This window comes from Gorilla gorilla, chromosome 7, assembly GCF_029281585.2.
Source record: "Gorilla gorilla gorilla isolate KB3781 chromosome 7, NHGRI_mGorGor1-v2.1_pri, whole genome shotgun sequence".
In the NCBI taxonomy this organism is placed as follows: Eukaryota; Metazoa; Chordata; class Mammalia; order Primates; family Hominidae; genus Gorilla; species Gorilla gorilla.
In genome coordinates, this window is record NC_073231.2 from 78078992 (window position 1) to 78100940 (window position 21949).

The 21949-nt window shown below is 40.9% G+C and overlaps 1 long non-coding RNA gene across 1 annotated transcript; it reads right to left on the bottom strand.

The window, feature by feature from the left end:
• Positions 1–243: 243 nt before the first annotated feature.
• LOC129524136 (uncharacterized) lies at positions 244–3700 on the bottom strand. The gene is made up of 3 exons (XR_008667814.2): positions 3622–3700; positions 2172–2318; positions 244–948 (listed from the first exon to the last, which is right to left on the bottom strand). It is a non-coding gene; the product is annotated as an uncharacterized lncRNA (long non-coding RNA).
• Between the last annotated feature and the right edge of the window lie 18249 nt (positions 3701–21949).

Consider the following 21949-nt stretch of genomic DNA (forward strand, 5'->3'; position numbering starts at 1 on the left):
AATTGGGGTCTTATGACTGACCAGTTCCTGTCCTGCTGTGGCTAAGCTGATATCCAAGATGTAAAACAAACTTCTCCATGCTCTTCTCTCTTCCTTTCCTCAAAAGGAAGGGGTCTCTTTTGGAGCCATGAGCCGTGCAAACTAGCATTACGAGAGGAGTTGACACAGCATTGTTTAGGGTAATAACTGAGGTTCGTTGCCTCATGCCAAGAAAATCAAGGATGCAGACATGCAAGGAGTGGGTTAAAGAGCAGAAGTTTAATAGTTGAAAGAAAGAAGAGGGCTTCTTCATTCAGAGAAGGGGGTCCCAAACAGGTTTCTGGGTTGGTTTTATATATGAGCTTGAGGAAGTGTTGTCTGATTTATGTAGGGCACAGAGGATTCATTGGATCAAGTGTGCTATTTACATAGCAGATAAAGAGACTGGCCACCCCACTGTAATCTTTTATTATGCAAATGGGGTCTCTACTGGACTGGTACCATGTTGTCTGCTTTTTACTGCACATGTGGTGAAAAAGGGGAAAAGGAACCTCCATGCTGACTATAGCCGGCTTCCAGCTATTCCTTTTCTATTGGCAGAGCTGCCAGCGCAAGCTTCCAGCTTGCTTATGTATGCTTGCAGCTTGATTTTTCAGGCTGCTTTTTGTTAGAAATAATTTTGGGGCTGCTATTTGTTAAAAGGAAACCTTACTGAGGACTCTTTTGTCCTCACAATCTGCCTAAATAATTTATGTTTAGCTCCTGTATCATTTCCCCCTCAGGAGTGGTATCCCTAACTGCTGTTAGGGGGTGTTGGATGATGAGTCTCTCTGGTACTTATTGCTGAAAAGGAGTGTTGTGTAGGGAACAGCAGTTAGGGCTCCTCCTGGGGTCAATCTAAGGGTCCTCAGAAGAAAGGCGTGTCCACGGATGGTTCTGTCTGCAGCACCATTTGGAGTTTGATTACTTCTAGATGAAAAGAGAGAAATTTTACAAGAAGATTTAGAATATAGGGTTTGAATATAAGTATTGAGATTACCATTATTAGTGGAGGTACTATAGGTGATAACCATGGCAGTAGAGTTTGATATCTGTTAGCTATTCTAATGGATTATAATACTAGTTTGCCTCCACCTAATGTTGCTGTACCTTAGCAGAAACGTTAATATAAAAGTAACATTCTTTGGCCAGGTGCAGTGGCTCACACCTGCAATCCCAGCACTTTGGGAGGCTTAGGCAGGCCAATCACCTGAGGTTAGAAGTTCAAGATCAGCCTGGCCAACATGGTGAAACCCTGTCTCTACAACAATACAAAAATTAGCTGGGCATGATGGCAGGTGCCTGTAATCCCAGCTACTTGGGAGGCTGAGGCAGGAGAATCTCTTGAACCTGAGAGGTGGAGGTTGCAGTGAGCCAAGATCATGCCATTGAACTCCAGGCTGGGCAACAGAGCAAGACTCTGTCTCAAAAAAAAAAAAAGGAACATTCTTTTTAGGATAAGTGGCATTGGATTTGGGTGGCTAGAGTAACTTTAGTGTTAATTTTGGCTAAATTTTCCAGCAACTATTAATACTTTCACAACCTCCACAGACTACCTATGACATGCTTAAACTTTCTGATTTGTGCTAAACATCCCTCTTTGAACTACCAGTTATTTCCTTTTAGGGCAATAATTTACCATAGAAGATCCTTTCTTATATAAAATCACCTTTCTTTATAACCTTCTTTGAATAACTAGGGTGTGACATATTGACAAACCCAATAAAACATCCTAGCAGACTTAGTGATAGTAAAACTTTTATGTTTACTTCCTGTCAGGTAACTATTATGCCTGCTATAAGGATAATAATTCAGCAAAATATTACAGGAGTTGAGACTCTTTATCCAGCATTCCACTCTGGGCATGCTACAATATATAGTCCTACTGCAAATAGAGTGAGTATACAGTTCTGCAAAGGTGGTGTAGTAGATAATTTCCATTGAAAATTTTTACTTGCCAAGACATAGAATTTCTGTCTGGGGGTCTATGAAGTTGTACATGTAATCCCAAGGATAATTAAAATCTTTCTGCAAATATGCATTAAAAAGAAGTTCTAATATATGGTGGCAAATCTAAACAGAAAAGTAGAAATGACTGAAAGTATTTCATGAGATAAAGGTGGGACTGAGTAAGATGGGTAGCCCTCACTTACCTTTTATGGTTTGTAGCTTTAGATCTCCTATTTATTCACATTGATATTCAGGATGTTCCTTGGGGCTGTCAGGGGTTGCTCCCACAGCTTTCCAGGCTTTGACTCCAGTGTGATGTATCCAGGAGTTGATACCTGTAACTTTTACCACTGAGGGGGTTGAAAGAAGAACAGTGTAGAGCCCTTCCCAGCTTGGGCTCAGGGAGAAAGAAAGAGAAGGGAGAGCCTTCACCAATACCAAATCTCCAGGGTTAAATAAAGGTGGTCCTATTTCTTGGGGTTGGGCTTTGGCTAACTGTGTTAATTCCTGTTGAAAGTGAGCCATAGGGGTTACATGCTTAACTAACTCAGATATTTCCTGATCTAACAGAAAATAATTGGTAAGAAAAGGGCATCCATACAGCATCTTAAAAGGGCTCAGACCTAACTTTGAAGCGGTATTTCTTGCCCACAGTAAGACCATGGGAAGAAGAGTAGTGCAAGGAAAGTGAGTTTCTTGGGACAGTTTTCTGAGGTGTCTTTTGATAGTATCATTTGTCTTCTCTACCTTTCCTTAGGACTGGGGTCTCCAAGCACAACAGAGATGACACTGTATGCCTAGTGTGTTTGAGATCCACCCCCCCTCCCCGCCCATGACACCTGCCTTAAATGGGGGGCCATTGCCTCTTTGGAGGTACTTAAGTAGACCAAAGTGAGGACTTATTTCGTTAACAATTTTATTGCCTCAGAGGCCTTTTCTGTATGGCATGGAAAGATTTCTATGCAGTTAGTGAAAGTTTCTACACATGCCAGGAGGTATTGACTACCCTTCATCTCTGGCATGTGGGTGAAGTCTGCCAGTCCTCCCCTGGAAAGCTTCCCATCCTTTGGGTTTGAGAAGAAAAAAGCCACCTTCACAAGTGTTAACAACCAGTTTCACTGTTCTTAATAAATTCTCTCTTGAAAATAATTTCTGGACACACTGATAAATTTTATCCTTTCCTAAGTGAAATGCTTGGTGGATTTAAGGACTTTCCATTGGCTGGAGGCTGGCAGGTTGAGTTTGCCATCCTCTGAGTGTAGCCGCCCTGAAGGCTGGAAAGTATACCTTTGAGAAGTGATGCATTCTATTTCTGCAGGGGAGTACTGAGGTTTAATTTTTCTTATGGAGCCTTTCCAGATTAGAGGGGCTTGAAGTATATTGATGTGCTAAGGCTTCCTTGCCACTGACTTAGCTACCTGATCAGTAAACCTATGTTCTTCATCTACTTCATCTGCTCTCTTTTGATGTCCCTTTATAATGCATTACTGCTATTTCTCATGGAAGGAAAACTGAGGATAATAACCAGTTAATTTTGGGGTGGTATTTTATAGGCCATCAATTATCTGTAAGACAGTGTCTTTCCTTACAAATGACAGCATGAGCATGGAGAACTAAGAAAGCATACTTCAAGTTAGTGTAAATGTTACCTACCTTTCAATTGCTTAATTCAAGTGGTCTTTTAAGATCTGTCAGTGCAGCTAATTGAGCGCTTGTGCCTGGAGAGAGAGATGCATTTTCAATGATGTCATTTAGAGTGACTACTGCATAATCCTGCCGTACCGATTACTTTCTCTACAAAGGAGCTCCCATCTTTGAAGAGGATCCAGTCTGGATTTTCTAGGGGATTTTCCCTGAGATCTTCCCTGGCTGCATAGGTCTGTATTATAACTTGTTCACAGTCATGTTCATTTTCCCCACTTTCCTTGGGGAGGAAAGTGGCTAGGTTTAGGTAAGAACAAGTTTTTAACTGGATTGTGGAACCCTCTAAGAGCAGAGCCTAATATTTAAGGAGCCGACTATTAGCCAAAGGCTCCCCCTAGAGGACAGTAATCCTTCCACATTATGTGAGGTGTAACATTTAAGTCATTTCCGAGGTTAATTTGTGGCATCTAGGACCAGTAGGGTCACTGTGACAATGGCTTGGAGGTATTCGTAAATAATAGGTCCCTCTAGCTGCAACTAAGGGGTCGAGAAAAATATTAGAGTTTTTCCTGAAATGTCCCTTATGGTGGTGCTACAAGAAGTGGGAAGGCCTGGATTAGAGAGAGAGAGAGGCTGGCTCCAGTGTCCAGAAAGGAAGGCTTCCTTCCTTTCTTCAATTCCCAGAATCACCTGGGGTTTCTGTGCTGTAATGGCAGTTTGAGCCACTGGAGCCACGGGTTTGAGCCCCAGAACCCATCAGTCCTGTTGGACCATCTGTGAGACTGGTTCTGAACACAGTGACCTCCATCACTGGGGGCAGTCTGATCTCTAGTGGTCTTTGCCACAGGCTGGACAAGATTGAGGTGGCTTTTCCTTGCTGCCTGAGCACTCCTTCTTAAAGTGCCCTGACTTGCCACATTGATAGCCACTAGCAGATGTACCTTGGGGATCCTGAATTTTGCAAGCCTGCAAAGCAGGTAGATACTAGAGCCTCTGTCATTTTCTTGTGCTTCCTCTCTTTCTGCTGCTGGGCCTCCTCCTGATATCTATTATAAAAGACTGAAGTGGCCACCCTCAGGAGGTTTTCCAAGGTGGTATATCCTCCTATAGCCTCCTTTCACAGTTTCCTTCTAATATCAGGAGCAGCCTGTGTGATAAACTTGTCCTTTAGGATGAGCTGTCCCTCAACTGAATCAAGGGATAAGGAGGAGTGGTTTGTTAGTAGCTCTCTCAGCCTTTCCATAAAGGCTGTGTAATTCTTACCTGGCTATTGGTCTATCAAGGACAGCTTAGAGTAATTAACAGGTTTAGCCCTAGTTCTTTGTAAGCCCTCTCATAAGCACATTAAAAAATGTTGCCTTTAATACAAAAAATTAGCTGGGCGTCGTGGCGGGTGCCTGTAGTCCCAGCTACTTGGGAGGCTGAGGCAGGAGAATGGCATGAACCTGGGAGGTGGAGCTTGCAGCGAGCCGAGATTATGCCACTGCACTCCAGCCTGGGCGACAAAGGGAGACTCCATCTCAAAAAAAAAAAAAAAAAAAAAAAAAAAAGTGTTGCCTTTTCCATTCTTTTGCAGAGCTACCAGAGTTTCAATAGGGATTGTCAAGAGGGACTGTTTCCCTTCCTATTGGGAAAGGTATTTCCATTATTTCTTTGTGTTTTGTATTAGTGTGTTTTCACACTGCTGATAAAGACATGCCTGAGACAAGGGGGAAAAAATACGTTTGAATGGACTTATAGTTCCACATGGCTGGGGAGGCCTAAGAATCATGGTGGAAGGTGAAAGGCACTTCTTACATGGCAGCGACAAGAGAAAATGAGGAAGATGCAAAAAGAGAAACCCCTAATAAAACCATCAGATCTCATGAGACTTATTCACTACCACTAGAACAGCATGGGGGAAACCGCACCCATGATTCAAATGATCTCCCACCGAGTCCCTCTCACAACACGCAGAAATTATCAGAGTACAATTCAAGATGAGATTTGGGTGGAGCCACAGAGCCAAACCATATCATTCTGCCCCTGGCCCCTCCAAATCTCATGTCCTCACATTTCAGAACCAATCATGCCTTTCCAACAACAGTCCCCCAAAGTCTTAACTCATTTCTGCATTAACCCAAAAGTCCACAGTCCAAAATGTCATCTGAGACAAGGCAAGTCCCTTCTGCCTATGAGCCTGTAAAATCAAAAGTAAGTGAGTTACTTCCTAGATACAATGGGGTACAGGTATTGAGTAAATACAGCCATTCCAAATGGGAGAAATTGGCCAAAACAAAGGGGTTACAGGGCCCAGGCAAGTCTGAAATCTAGAGGGGCAGTCAAATTTTAAAGCTCCAAAATAATCTCCTTTGTCGCCAGGTCTCACTTCCAGGTCACGCTGATGCAAGAGGTGGGTTCCCATGGTCATGGGCAGCCCTATCTTTGGGGCATTGCAGAGTACAGCCTACCTCCCAGATGCTTTAATGGGCTGGCATTGAGTGTCTGCGGCTTTTCCAGGCAAACAGTGCAAGCCGTCAGTGGATCTACCATTCTGGGGTCTGGAGGATGGTGGCCCTCTTCTCACAGCTCCAATAGGTGGTGCCCTAGTAGGGACTCTGTATGGGACCCCACATTTCCCTTCTGTACTGCCCTAGCAGAGGTTCTCCATGATCACCCTGCCCCTGCAGCAAACTTCTGCCTGAGCATCCAGGTGTTTCCATACATCTTCTGAAATCTAGGTGAAGGTCACCCAGGCTGGAGTGCAGTGGCACAATCTCTGCTTACTGCAACCTCTGCCTCCCAGGTTCATGCCATTCTCCTGCCTCAGCCTCCCGAGTAGCTGGGACTACAGGCATCCGCCACCATGCCCAGCTAATTTTTTTGTATTTTTAGTAAAGATGGGGTTTCACTGTGTTAGCCAGGATGGTCTCGATCTCCTGACCTCATGATCTGCCTGCCTCGGCCTCCCAAAGTGCTGGGATTACAGGCATAAGCCACCATGCCCAGCCAATTCTTGACTTCTGTGCACTCACAGGCTCAACACCACGTGGAAGCTGCCAAGGCTTGGGGCTTGCACCCTCTGAATCCATGGCTGAAGCTCTATGTTGGCCCCTTTCAGCCACAGCTGGAGTGGCTGGGATGCAGGGCACTAAGTCCCTAGGCTGCACACAGCACAAGTACCCTGGGCCCCAGGCCACAAAACCATTATCTCCTAGGCCTCTGGGTCTGTGATGGGAGTGGCTGCCAGGAAGACCTCGGACATGCCCTGGAGACATTTTCCCCATTGGCTTGGGGATTAACATTTGGCTCCTCATTACTTATGCAAATTTCTGCAGCTGGCTTGAAGTTTTCCTGAGAAAGTGGGTTTTTCTTTTCTATCACATTGTCAGGCTGCAAATTTTCCAAACTTTTATGCTCTGTTTTCCTTATAAAACTGAATGCCTTTATCAACACCCAAGTCACCTCTTGAATGCTTTGCTGCTTAGAAATTTCTTCTGCCAGATACCCTAGATCATCTCTCTCAAGTTAAAGCTCCACAAATCTCTAAGGCAGGGGCAAAATGCCACCAGTCTCTTTGCTAAAACATAATGAGAGTCACTTTGCTCCAGTTCCCAAGTTTCTCACCTCCATCTCAGACAACCTCAGCCTGGACCTTATTGTCCATATTGCTATCAGGCTTTTGGTCACAGCCATTTAGCAAGTCTTTACAAAATTTCCACACTTTCCCACATTTTCCTGTCTTCTTCTGAGCCCTGCAAACTGTTACCCAATTCCAAAGTCACTTCCACATTTTTGGATATCTTTTCAGCAACGCCCACTCTACTGGTACCAATTTACATCTTGCTGATGTAGGATGTACCATGTTTTCATCCTGCTGATAAAGACATACCTAAGACTGGGAAGAAAAAGAGGTTTAATTGGACTTACAGTTTCACATGGCTGGGGAGGCCTCAGAATTATGACAGGAGGTGAAAGACACTTCTTAGATGGTGGTGGCTACAAAAAATGAGGAAGATGCTAAAGCAGAAACCCCTGATAGCACAATCAGATCTCATAAGACTCCTTCACTATTATGAGAACAGTATAGGGGAAACCACCCCCATGATTCAAATTATCTCCCACTGGGTCCCTCCCACAACACATGAAAATTATGGGAGTACAATTCAAGATGGGATTTGGATGGGAACACAGAACCAAACCATATCACCTTCCCTATCTCCTTTTTTCCTTTTTGGCCTATTATAGGAGATATATTGTTCATCTCCAAAATGTTCTACTGCCTACAGAGCTGCCTGTTTTTGAGTAGCAGTGAGGGTTTGGCTTAGGAGCAGCATGGCCTAAGACCCCCTTTATTTGCCTAAGGTTCTGTAATGAGAAGGGAACTTAAAGGGGCCTCAGATAAGGGGAATTCTCAGATGGTTCCCTCAAAAGTTGCTTCTCTTATTGTGGGAAATCATTCTCTATATACCTGCCTGATACGACTGCTAAAAAAGCTGGGTTGATTTTGCAGTGCTTGCAAAGGTCTAGAAAGAATGCCATTCCCTTGTGCAAAGAAAAATGAGCTGCTTTTTTCTTCAAAGTTTTGGGGTTAAATGAGTCCCAGTGCTTTAGAATACACTTGAGAGGAGTACAGGCCAAAGATGGCCTGTTACCCATCTAGAAAGAGAACTGAGAAAAAAAGGATCCTTTCCTTGGGATGGCCCAGGGTGGAGGGGAAGACAGTGGGGGCATTCCCCCTACTGTTTTCTCTCTTTGATTCCTGAGCTCCTGGCACCTTGTTAAACATGCTACCCATGGTTGCAGGCATGATTCCCCAGCCATGGAACCAGAGGAATTAAGTGATGAGTTTAGTCATGTGTACCCATGCAGCCCTAGTTCTCTGTTTTTGATTACCCTGACTTCCTAGACTTGTATGATCTTCATGGCTCCCTGAAAAATGGATCTCAGGAAAGACTACGTAATAGTTGAATTTGGGCATGGCCCCTTTAATGGAGGGGGTGTACAAGATTGAACTCTATATCCTGCTATTGCGGGTCGTGCTAAAGGATTCACCCCTAGAGAATGGTAGTGGTTAACTTCTGGACTTAAAATTCCCTTACTATTTAAGTATTGTTTTAACTGCAAGCAGGATTGGTGTCTTAAAAGAACATAGGGATCAAATGGTGGTTTTCCTGCTGATGGGACAGTGTTCAGACTAAAACGGTTTCAGAGGACATTTTCCTCCTGATCTTTCATGGCATAATTTTTCCCATTTACAGAAAGCCATAAACCCTGGAATCTGGTAGAGGGGCACAAAAAGGGAGAATTGGGAAGCTGGAGTGTCTCAGCAAAGGACCAACAATGAGACTCATGGTAAGGATATTCCACTAGTTGACGCTGCTGACCTAGAAATACCATATGCTTGCCAGAGGAAGGGTAGAAACACTCGCTGGGGGAGACCTCTGCTCCTAGAAAGTTACAAAAGTGGCATTCCCTTGAGCTATATTTGTAGTTACTATAGCATTTTCTGATCTTTCCTAACAGGACTATTTCTCTGAACTGTAAAAATTCCCATGATATTGCATACAGAGAGAGGATAGGAGACATGATGGTGGTGGATAGGAAAGGAAAACATTTGCATTAGAAAAGCTGGAGATTCTGTTGCTGATCCGATTGAGCAGCTGGAGGCTGAGTTCAGTCCCAAAGGTTTTGAATAACATCAAGGTTTAGCCCTGGCCAGAAATCGTCAGTTGCCCTAGGACTTCTTCAAGCCCCATGAGATGGCTAGTTCCTCCATGAAGGAAAACTGGTTTGAAACATAACCAACAAGCCCAGCAACCTGAGGGCACTAGTGGATTCACTATCATGACAGCCCAACAAGCCTGTCATCTGAGGCTTGAGAAGCATGGCTCACACTAGAGGTATCTAGATGGCCATCAGACACACAGTATATGGTTTGATTTGACTTTAAAATGGAGGTTAAGGGCCAGGTGTGGTGGCTCACACCTCATCCCAGAACTTTGGTGCCAGCCTGCCCAATATGGCAAAACCCCATCTCTACTAAAAATACAAAAATTAGCCAGGTGTGGTGGCATGTGTCATAATTCCAGCTACTTAGGAGGCTGAGAAATGAGAATCACCTAAACCTGGGAGGTGGTGGTTGCAGTGAACCAAGATAATGCCACTGCACTCCAGCCTGAGTGATACAGTGAGACTGTCTCAAAAAAAATAAAATAATTAAATAATTAAAATGGAGGCTGAGAGCCCTGAAATAAAAGGACAGAGTTGAGGTCCACTCCTATACTCACCCTTTTGATAATCCTTGACAAGCCCCCACAATGAAGCTGCCTCATTTGTCTGGGGTAATACACAAGGTTCATTGCCTCACACCGAGGAAATCAAGGACACAGACACAGACAAAAGGAGTGGGTTTAAGAGCAGAAGTTTAATAAGTGAAACAAAGAAGAGAGCTTTCTGGTGCAGAGGAAGAGATCCCAAATGGTTTCCAGGTTCATAGCGAGATGCAGTTGGTTTATAGATGAGCTTGAGGAAGTCATGTCTGCCTTACATAGGGCACAGAGGATTGGTTAAACCAGGTGTGCCCCTTATATAGTACGTGAAGAGGCTGGCCACCCTACCCTGATCTTTTATTATGCAAATTGGGTCTCTAACAGGCTGTCACTATGTTGCCTTCTTTTACATATATGTATATATACATACACATACTTTTTTTTCTTTTTATTATACTTTAAGTTCTAGGGTACATGAGCACGACGTGCAGGTTTGCTACATATGTATACATGTGCCACATTGGTGTGCTGCACCCATTAACTCCTCATTTAAATTAGGTATATCTGGTAATGCTATCCCTCCCCCATTCCCCCACCCCACAACAGGCCCCAGTGTGTGATGTTCCCCTTCCTGTGTCCATGTGTTCTCATTGTTCATTTACCACCTAAGAGTAAGAACATGCAGTGTTTGGCTTTTTGTCCTTGTGATAGTTTGCTGAGAATGATGGTTTCCAGCTTCACCCATGTCCCTACAAAGGACATTAACACATCCTTTTTTATGGCTGCATAGTATTCCATGGTGTATATGTGCCACATTTTCTTAATCCAGTCTATCATTGTTGGACATTTGGGTTGGTTCCAAGTCTTTGCTATTGTGAATAGTGCTGCAATAAACATACGTGTGCATGTGTCTTTATAGCAGCATGATTTATATTCCTTTGGGTTTATACCAAGTAATGGGGTGGCTGGGTCAAATGGTATTTCTAGTTCTAGATCCCTGAGGAATCGCCACATTGTCTTCCACAATGGTTTAACTAGTTTATAGTCCCACCAACAGTGTAAAAGTGTTCCTATTTCTCCACATCCTCTCCAGCACCTGTTGTTTCCTGACTTTTTAATGATTGCCATTCTAACTGGTGTGAAATGATATCACATTGTGGTTTTGATTTGCATTTCTCTGATGGCCAGTAACGATGAGCATTTTTTCATGTCTGTTGGCTGCATAAATGTCTTCTTTTGAGAAGTGTCTGTTCATGTCCTTTACCCACTTTTTGATGGGGTTCTTTGTTTTTTTCTTGTAAATTTATTGGAGTTCATTGTAGATTCTGGATATTAGCCCTTTGTCAGATGAGTAGATTGCAAAATTTTTCTCCCATTCTGTAGGTTGCCTGTTCACTCTGATGGTAGTTTCTTTTGCTGTGCAGAAGCTCTTCAGTTTAATTAGATCCCATTTGTCAATTTTGACTTTCATTGCCATTGCTTTTGTTGTTTTAGACATGAAGTTCTTGCCCATGCCTCTGTCCTGAATGGTATTGCCCAGGTTTTCTTCTAGGGTTTTTATGGTTTTAGGTCTAACGTTTAAGTCTTTAATCCATCTTGAATTGATTTTCATATAAGGTGTATGGAAGGGATCCAGTTTCAGCTTTCTACATATGGCTAGCCAGTTTTCCCAGCCCCATTTATTAAATAGTGAATCCTTTCCCCATTGCTTGTTTCTGTCAGGTTTTTCAAAGATCAGATAGTTGCAGATGTGTTGTGTTATTTCTGAGGGCTCTGTTCTGATCCATTGGTCTATATCTCTGTTTTGGTACCAGTACCATGCTGTTTTGGTTACTGTAGCCTTGTAGTATAGTTTGAAGTCAGGTAGCGTGATGCCTCCAGCTTTGTTCTTTTGATTTAGGATTCACTTGGCAATGTGGGCTCTTTTTTGGTTCCACATGAACTTTAAATTAGTTTTTTCCAATTCTGTGAAGAAAGTCACTGGTAGCTTGATGGGGATGGCATTGAATCTATAAATTACCTTGGGCAGTATGGCCATTTTCATGATATTGATTACTCCTGTCCATGAGCATGGAATGTTCTTCCATTTGTTTGTGTCCTCTTTTATTTTGTTGAGCAGTGGTTTGTAGTTCTCCTTGAAGAGGTCCTTCACATCCCTTTTAAGTTGGATTCCTAGGTATTTTATTCTCTTTGAAGCAATTGTGAATGGGACTTCACTCATGATTTGGCTCTCTGTCTGTCTGTTATTGGTGTATAAGAATGCTTGTGATTTTTGCATATTGATTTTGTATCCTGGGACTTTGCTGAAGTTGCTTATCAGCTTAAGGAGATTTTGGGCTGAGATGATGGTGTTTTCTAGATATATAATCATGTCACCTGCAAACAGGGAAAACTTGACTTCCTGTTTTCCTAATTGAATACCGCTTATTTCTTTCTTCTGCCTGATTGCCCTGGCCATGACTTCCAACACTATGTTGAATAGGAGTGGTGAGAGGGGCATTCCTGTCTTGTGACCGTTTTCAAAGGGAATGCTTCAAGTTTTTGCCCATTCAGTATGATATTGCCTGTTGGTTTGTCATAAATAGCTCTTATTATTTTGAGTTACGTCCCATCAATACCTAATTTATTGAGAGTTTTTAGCATGAAGGGTTGTTGAATTTTGTCAAAGGCCTTTTCTGCATCTATTGAGATAATCACGTGGTTTTTGTCATTGGTTCTGTTTATATGCTGTATTACATTTATTGATTTGCATATATTGAACCAGCCTTGCATCCCAGGGATGAAGCCCACTTGATCATGGTGGATAAGCTTTTTGATATGTTGCTGGATTCAGTTTGCCAATATTATATTGAGGATTTTTGCATCGATGTTCATCAGGGACATTGGTCTAAAATTCTCTTTTTTGGTTGTTTCTCTACCAGGCTTTGGTATGAGGATGATGCTGGCCTCATAAAATGTGTTAGGAAGGATTCCCTCTTTTTCTATTGATTGGAATAGTTTCAGAAGGAATGGTATCAGCTCCTCCTTGTATCTCTGGTGGAATTTGGCTGTGATTCCATCTGGTGCTGGACTTTTTTTGGTTGCTAAGCTATTAATGATTGCCTCAATTTCATAGCCTGTTATTGGCCTATTTAGAGATTCAACTTCTTCCTGGTTTAGACTTGGAAGGGTGTATGTGTCGAGGAATTTATCCATTTCTTCTAGATTTTCTAGTTTATTTATGTACAGGTGTTTATAGTATTCTCTGATGGTAGTTTGTATTTCTGTGGGATCAGTGGTGATATCCCCTTTATCATTTTTTATTGCATCTATTTGATTCTTCTCTCTTTTCTTCTTTATTAGTCTTGCTAGAGGTCTATCAATTTTGCTGATCTTTTCAAAAAACCAGCTCCTGGATTCCTTGATTTTTTGAAGGGATTTTTGTGTCTCTAACTCCTTCACTTCTGCTCTGATCTTAGTTATTTCTTGCCTTCTGCTAGCTTTTGAATATGTTTGCTCTTGCTTCTCTAGTTCGTTTAATGATGATGTTAGGGTGTCAATTTTAGATCTTTCCTGCTTTCTCTTTTGGGCATTTAATGCTATAAATTTCCCTCTACACACTGCTTTAAATGTGTCCCAGAGATTCTGGTATGTTGTGTCTTTGTTCTCATTGGTTTCAAAGAACATCTTTATTTCTGCCTTCATTTTGTTATGTACCCAGTAGTCATTCAGGAGCAGATTGTTGAGTTTCCATGTGGTTGAGCGGTTTTGAGTGAGTTTCTTAATCCTGAGTTGTAGTTTGATTGCACTGTCATCTGAGAGACAGTTTGTTATAATTTCTGTTCTTTTACATTTGCTGAGGAGAGCTTTACTTCCAACTATGTGGTCAATTTTGGAATAGGTGCAGTGTGATGCTGAAAAGAATGTATATTCTGTTGATTTGGGGTAGAGAGTTCTGTAGATGTCTATTAGGTCTGCTAGGTGCAGAGCTGAATTCAATTCCTGGATATCCTAGTTAACTTTCTGTCTTGTTGATCAGTCTAATGTTGACAATAGGGTGTTAAAGTCTCCCATTATTATTGTGTGGGAGTCTAAGTCTCTTTGTAGGTCACTAAGGACTTGCTTTTTGAATCTGGGTGCTCCTGTATTGGGTGCATATATATATTTAGGATAGTTAGCTCTTCTTGTTGAATCAATCCCTTTACCATTATGTAATGGCCTTGTCTCTTTTGATCTTTGTTGGTTAAAGTCTGTTGAATCATTCCCTTTACCATTATGTAATGGCCTTGTCTCTTTTGATCTTTGTCGGTTAAAGTCTGTTTTATCTGAGACTAGGATTGTAACTCCTGACTCTTTTTCTTTTCCATTTGCTTGGTAGATCTTCCTCCATCCCTTTATTTTGAGCCTATGTGTGTCTCTGCACATGAGATGGGTTTCCTGAATACAGCACACTGATGGGTCTTGACTCTTTATCCAATTTGCCAGTCTGTGTCTTTTAATTGGAGCATTTAGCCCATTTATGTTTAAGGTTAGTATTGTTATGTGTGAATTTGATCCTGTCATTATGATGTTAGCTGGTTACTTTGGTCGTTAGTTGATGCAGTTTCTTCCTAGCCTTTGATGGTCTTTACAATTTGGCATGTTTTTGCAGTGGCTGGTACAGGTTGTTCTATTCCATGTTTGGTGCTTCCTTCAGGAGCTCTTTTAGGGCAGGCCTGGTGGTGACAAAATCTCTCACCATTTGCTTGTCTGTAAAGTATTTTATTTCTCCTTCACTTATGAAGCTTAGTTTAGCTGGATATGAAATTCTGGGTTGAAAATTCTTTTCTTTAAGAATGTTGTTGAATATTGGCCCCCACTCTCTTCTGGCTTGTAGAGTTTCTTCTGAGAGATCAGTAAAGCTGGAACTTCACTTCTGTTCTATTTCCTATCTTAAATTGTATCCAGCCATATTACCTAATATATCCTTTCAAAGTTTCTGCAATGATATTAAATAATGACCATAAGATAGTCCAATAATCGTATGTCACCATATATTGATACTCCAAAATTAAATATAATTTCCCTCTCATTAATAGTTTCCCAGGAATTATAATTAAATTCAAAGATTAAAAGCTTTAAAAAATTCAAATTCTTACCTTTAAAATCCATAAAAGCTAAAGTCTGAAAAATTCCTGCTGTCTTTGTTGTGCAGTATGAATCCAAAGAAATTAAAGTGTCAAATCCCAACTTAAATTCTAAACTTACTCTCTTCTCATTCTGTTCAGTTTCAGTTAGATGAATTTTCTCCATATCTGCATTCTTTCAGCAGCCACAGCCTGACTCTTTCTCAGGAGTGGCTGCAGTTTCTTCAGGACCTCAGAAATTGTGTTTGTTCACTCCTAAGTCAACTCAGGAGCCTCATTTTTAAGGATACAATGCATTACTAGAACATACAAAACTGAACATCATGTTTTCTGCACCCACACGTTTTAGAAAATAAAGCAATCCCATTTGCTATTAATGTTATCATAAACATAATTATGTTCTAGAACCTAGTATATACTGTTGTAAAGGTCATTATAGAAACTCAAAAGTATCTGAAAAAGAAATATTAGTTTCAACTTTACTAAATAGCTGATCAACTCACCCCTTTATAATGAAAACCCTCAATGAACTAGGCATCATACCTCAAAATATTAAGAGCCATCTGTGACAGACCTGCAGCTGACATGATACTGAAGAGATAAATTTAGAAACATTCCCTCTTAGAACTGGAATAAGACAAGAATGTCCACTTACACCACTCCTATTCAACGTAGTACTGGAAATCCTAACCACAGCAATCAGCCAAGAGAAAGAAATAAAAGGCATCCAAATAGAAAAAGAAGTCAAACTATCTCTCTTCACTGAAAATATAATTCTGTACATAGAAAACCCAAAGGATTTCTCCAAAAGACTCCTAGGCTTGACGAATGATGTGGTGAAGTTTCAGGATACAAAATCTACATATAAAAATCAGTATTATTTCCATACACCATCAATATTCAAGCTGAGAACCAAATCAAGAATGCAATCCCACTTATAGCCAAAACAAACAATAAAACAAACAAAAACCTACGAATACATCTGCCCAAGGAGGTAAAAGATCTCTATAGGAGATGCTTGTCTGGGGTATATGAGCATTACCCTAAAAATCCGTTAGAGTTGTACAGAAAAGTTCACAGCAGCATTATGCATAATTGCTAAAAAACTGAAACAATTTAATGCCCATCAACTGATGCATAAATGAATAAAATGTGGTATATATCCAAAACATATTCAGCTATAAAAAGAAATGAATATTGCTATGTGATACAATATAGATGAATCTTGAAAACACTGTGCTAATGGAAAGAAGCCAGTCACAAAAGGCTACATATAACATGATTCAATTGACATGAACTATCCAGACTATGTAAATTTGTAGATGCAAAAAGCAGATTTCTGGTCATTAGGAGATGAGAGAAGGGAAGAATTGGGACTCACTGCTAATTGGTACAGGGTTTTTTTTGGGGGGGTGGCAGAAATACTCTAGAGTGAGACAATAGTGATGGTTGCACTACATAGTTAATATGCTGGAAATCACTGAATTCTACACTTTTAAACAGTGAATTTTATGTTATATAGATTATATCACATTAAAAAAACACTTACATTGAGAGAAACCTGTCATAAGAGATTAAATTTGACCATATGGGATTTATCATAACTATGGCACCAGAGTGGGTTAAAGGCTTATTCATTTATCTTCTTTCCCAATTATTGTCATCTGAGATATTCCTGGCTTTTTAATCTCTAAAATTTGCAATGAAATCACCCCCCACCCCACCCACTGGGCATCAGGTCCTACTGAGAAGTTCTTCCCATTCAGTATTTTCTCAGCCTTTTAGTCTCAATCTCCGCACTGAGTACCCTTCTAATGCTGTACTAAGAGTGGACTCCATCTGGCCAGGTAGCCAACACTGTATCCCAGGAACTGGTAGTTTTGGTCCTGAGCCACAGTGGCTGCTGTCACTCACTACAGAATTGTTTGGACCTGTGAAACCTGCCTCCCAGTGAAGATCCTCCTGTCCCTCAGTCCCTAGAAGTGTTCCAGCTGGAGAATCACCTTCAGCAACTTCTTTAAATAAAGCTGTTTCTGGTGAATTGCACCCCTAGCACCCTCACGGAAAAAATTTCCCTCATGATTACTCCCCAAGAAATGACATTTCCTCTGGTTTAGGATGCTACCAGCTCTGAATATTTCTGTATGCTACGTCTTTTATGCTATATGCCTCAAGTGTTTTCATTTTCCCCTCTAGTAGTTTCAAGAAGACTTAGCTGATTAACCTATCTCAGAGGTTTCTTTTCTTCTGCCAAGTAGGATCACAATGTTTGTAGGATCCGAACTCTTTCTTTTTACCTTGGCATTGTTCTCAGGCCCAGACATTTTACTAGTGTATTCTGTTAGATTGTGGTTATAGAGTTTTCCATGGTGAGATACATGAAAACATCAGGTTCTGGGTCTGCCAAAAATATCTGCTGTTTAAACATATTTTGTGTACATTCAAGCTCCTAGGAAGATTATCCATCCCAGAAGACACCCTTCCATCACTCAACATCTATAATGGGCTCAGTACATATTATAGTTCTTCTGTCTACATCCCTCCAATATAACTCATCTTTTCTGTGCTTTACCTTGAGTCCTAACCAAAAATTGCTTGGGGATGTTTCTTCAAGGAACAGCATATAATACTGTTAATACAGTACATAATAGTTAAGTCACCTCCTATGTTTTGAGTTTTTCTCTGCTCTGCCCCACCTTTCACCCTCAAATTTGTCCTAACATTCTGGATCAAGTCATACAGTTGTCCCAATATATGCTTGGAGAATTGGTTTCTCCTAACACTTATGAGAGAGTCTGCAGCATTTGGGCACACCCTCTCAGGGATCACTCTAGTTTATGAGATCCTGCCTTGCTTCCTCTCTAAATTTTGTCAGGCTCCGGTCTTTCTTTCTGACATAGCAACAATGAAAGCACAATGCCTTTTCTGAAACCTTCTGAGAACAGGTAGACAGGTAGACCATCTACATCTTCTGTCTTTACAGTTCTTGCTTCCCCTTCACATCTGTTGATCTTAACCAATAAAACCTCAACCTTTCTCATAAGGAAATCCTTTGCTTCCTTCAGTTAAATATTCCTAAATGTCTTTATTCTGTTATTCTCAATATTCTGTTGCACTTGTTCTTATAGAAGGGTCAAAGCATATTCTTCAAACTCATCTCTGGCTTCCTCAGCAAAGCCGATTCTTGAGATGTAGTCCTCCAGGCACCGGCTTTCTAGACTTTGGTGTGGTAATGGCTTCACTGAGGTGTTTTTCTACTTCAACCCAAAAAGGGACCATTTTTAATAATAAGTCTCATGTCTTTTTGCAAGATTGTTAATAAAATTCTACCACCCTTCTGTGGACAAAGGTGCATTGTAAGTCTCAGAATGGTCTAGTACTAAGATCACAGTTGACTTTGATTAACAAATCCATGGCCAACTTGAAACTACAGAGTGGGGAGTGGCTTTTAAAAGCCTATGTGGAAGCCATGTATATCCATGAATTAGCCCATCTTTAGGTCCTTAATTCAGCCAAAAATAGTGCAAAAAGTGAGTGCCAGCCTACCTCTGCACACATAACATAAAGCCCACTTACACACTAGTTCTTTATACATAAAATTTAGCTGTACTAAGTTCCCAGCCTGCAGCCCTGGTTGATAAAGCAGATTGTAAAAACTGTGGTCAATAATTACCTTGACCCCTCCCAACATGATGCTCCTGTACTTATAAGTGAATCTTTTCCTCAGCTGCACTCTTTATGGAGGCCCTAAATGCCCATCATCTACTGATGCTCTATGTTCTTCAAAATAAAACTGTAGCAATTCATATTCTAAATCCAGCCCACACTGCGTGCCATGACCTGCCCACCTTTAGCTTAAGACCAGCAGCTGTTTAACACTGGCTGCATAAAAACCTGCAGGAAAAGTGGCCATAAATTAAGGGACTGATCAATGTCAAATAGCACATTGCCCAATGCTGAAAGATGTTTTCCAGGGATAAGAGATAATAGGGAAAACAAAACAAAAAACAATCACCACAATTACACTGCCCTAGATAGGCCACTGCTAACTTCTAAGGACATGAATCCTTGTGGCACAGCCCTACAAAAACTTCAGTCTCTGAATATTATTTTTCTTTTGATACATGAACAGAAACATTGTCTGTAACTTCATACATAAACTCTGAAGCCTTTCAAACCTTAAGCAAATATAAAGCTCTCATGTAAAATAATCTTAACAGTTTCCATAATATACATGAGGCCAGGCACAATAAATCATGCCTTTAATCCTAGCACTTTGGGAGGCTGAGGTGGGAGGATAGCTTAGGCCCAGGAGTTCAAGACCAGCCTGGGCAATGTGGCAAAACCTCATCTCTATTTATTTAATCTACACTGTAAGTTAAAAATATATATACATGAAAATTTTAAACTCTAAAGTAAATTATACAAACATGGTAATAACAATTGCTTTTGAGTGGTGGAGTAATTTTAATTTCTATTTTCAATCTCCGAAATTTTTCCATAAAATTACAATTATTTATACAACCAAATAACTGCCTACCTGGTAACTGTATGTCAGGGAAAAGCCACACTTCCTCCCCTTGCCTCCAGAAATCAAAATATGGCTATAATTATGACACACTTTCTAAACACTGCTGCAGCCTCCTTACACTGAAGTGACTCTGAATCTCACAGTGGCATCACCCCTAACCTAGGGGCCTCCTTTTATCCCATAAATTTATGAGGCTTAACAAATTCCCTAAAATTAACAACAGAACAAGAAACAACAACAAAGTGGCCAAACATTAGGTTTTTATCTTCATGTATTAGACAGCCCTTATGGGTCAGAAAAGCCTTTCCCATTTTCCAATGAGAGTTGTAGCTAACATGTCACAGCTGCAAAAAGCCCACAGTTAATGGCTCCATAAATTTCCAAGATGGGGATAAGCTTTTTCAATTAAACCTTTCTCATCCCTCTTTGCAGATGACATAAACTTATATTTAGAAAAACCAAAGAACTTCACCAAAAAGAACCCTCTAAGAGCTGAGAGCAAATTCAGTAAAGTTACAAGATACAGCAAAATTAACATACAAAAATACAAAAATCAGTACAATTTCTATACACCAATAATGGTCAAACTGAAAACCAAGTCAATAATTCAATCCTCTTTACAACAGAAACAAAACATAAAATACCGAGGACTATATTTAATGAAGGACAGGAAAGATCTCTACAAGAAAACACTATAAAACATTGATGAAAGAAATTATAGATGATACAAAGAAACGGAAAAGAAACAATCACAGCACAGCAAAAGAAACAATCAATAGATGGAAGAGACAGCCTGTTGAATGGAAGAAAATATTTAAAAACTATTTACCAAATAAGGGACTAATATCCAGAATATACAAGGAACTCAACAATTTTAAAAAATCCTATCTAAAAGTGGGCTAAGGACATTAATAAATAATTATCGACCTCTGGGGGCAGGGCACAGACAAACAAAAAGACAGCAGTAACCTCTGCAGAATTAAATGTCCCTATCTGACAGCTTTGAAGAGAGCAGTGGTTCTCCCAGCACGCAGCTGGAGATCTGAGAATGGGCAGACTGCCTCCTCAAGTGGGTCCCTGACCCCAGACCCCCGAGCAGCCTAACTGGGAGGCACCCCCCAGCAGGGGCAGACTGACACCTCACATGGCCAGATACTTCAACAGACCTGCAGCTGAGGGTCCTCTCTGTTAGAGGAAAACTAACAAACAGAAAGGACATCCACAACAAAAACCCATCTGTACGTCACCATCATCAAAGACCAAAAGTAGATAAAACCACAAAGATGGGGAAAAAAGCAGAGCAGAAAAACTGGAAACTCTAAAAAGCAGAGCACCTCTCCTCCTCCAAAGGAATGCAGTTCCTCACCAGTAACAGAACAAAGCTGGATGGAGAATGACTTTGACGAGCTGAGAGAAGAAGGCTTCAGATGATCAATTACTCTGAGCTATGGGAGGAAATTCAAACCAAAGGCAAAGAAGGTGAAAACTTTGAAAAAAGTTTAGAAGAATGTATAACTAGAATAACCAATACAGAGAAGTCCTTAAAGGAGCTGATGGAGCTGAAAACCAAGGCTCGAGAACTACGTGAAGAATGCAGAAGCCTCAGGAGCCAATGTGATCAACTGGAAGAAAGGATATCAGTAATGGTAGATGAAATGAATGAAATGAAGCGAGAAGGGAAGATTAGAGAAAAAAGAATAAAAAGAAATGAGCAAAGCCTTCAAGAAATATGGGACTATGTGAAAAGACCAAATCTACGCCTGATTGGTGTACCTGAAAGTGACGGGGAGAATGGAACCAAGTTGGAAAACACTCTGAAGGATATTATCCAGGAGAACTTCCCCAATCTAGCAAGGAAGGCCAACATTCACATTCAGGAAATACAGAGATCACCACAAAGATACTCCTCGAGAAGAGCAACTCCAAGACACATAATTGTCACATTCACCAAAGTTGAAATGAAGGAAAAAATGTTAAGGGCAGCCAAAGAGAAAGGTCGGGTTACCCACAAAGGGAAGCCCATCAGACTAACAGCGGCTCTCTCGGCAGAAACTCTACAAGCCAGAAGAGAGTGGGGGCCAATATTCAACATTCTTCAAGAAAAGAATTTTCAATCCAGAATTTCATATCCAGCTAAACTAAGCTTCATAAGTGAAGGAGAAATAAAATACTTTACAGACAAGCAAATGCTGAGAGATTTTGTCACCACCAGGCCTGCCCTAAAAGAGCTCCTGAAGGAAGCGCTAAACATGGAAAGGAATAACCGGTACCAGCCACTGCAAAATCATGCCAAAATGTAAAGACCATCGAGACTAGGAAGAAACTGCATGAACTAACGAGCAAAATGACCAGCTAACATCATAATGACAGGATCAAATTCACACATAACAATATTAATTTTAAATGTAAATGGACTAAATGCTCCAATTAAAAGACACAGACTGGCAAAT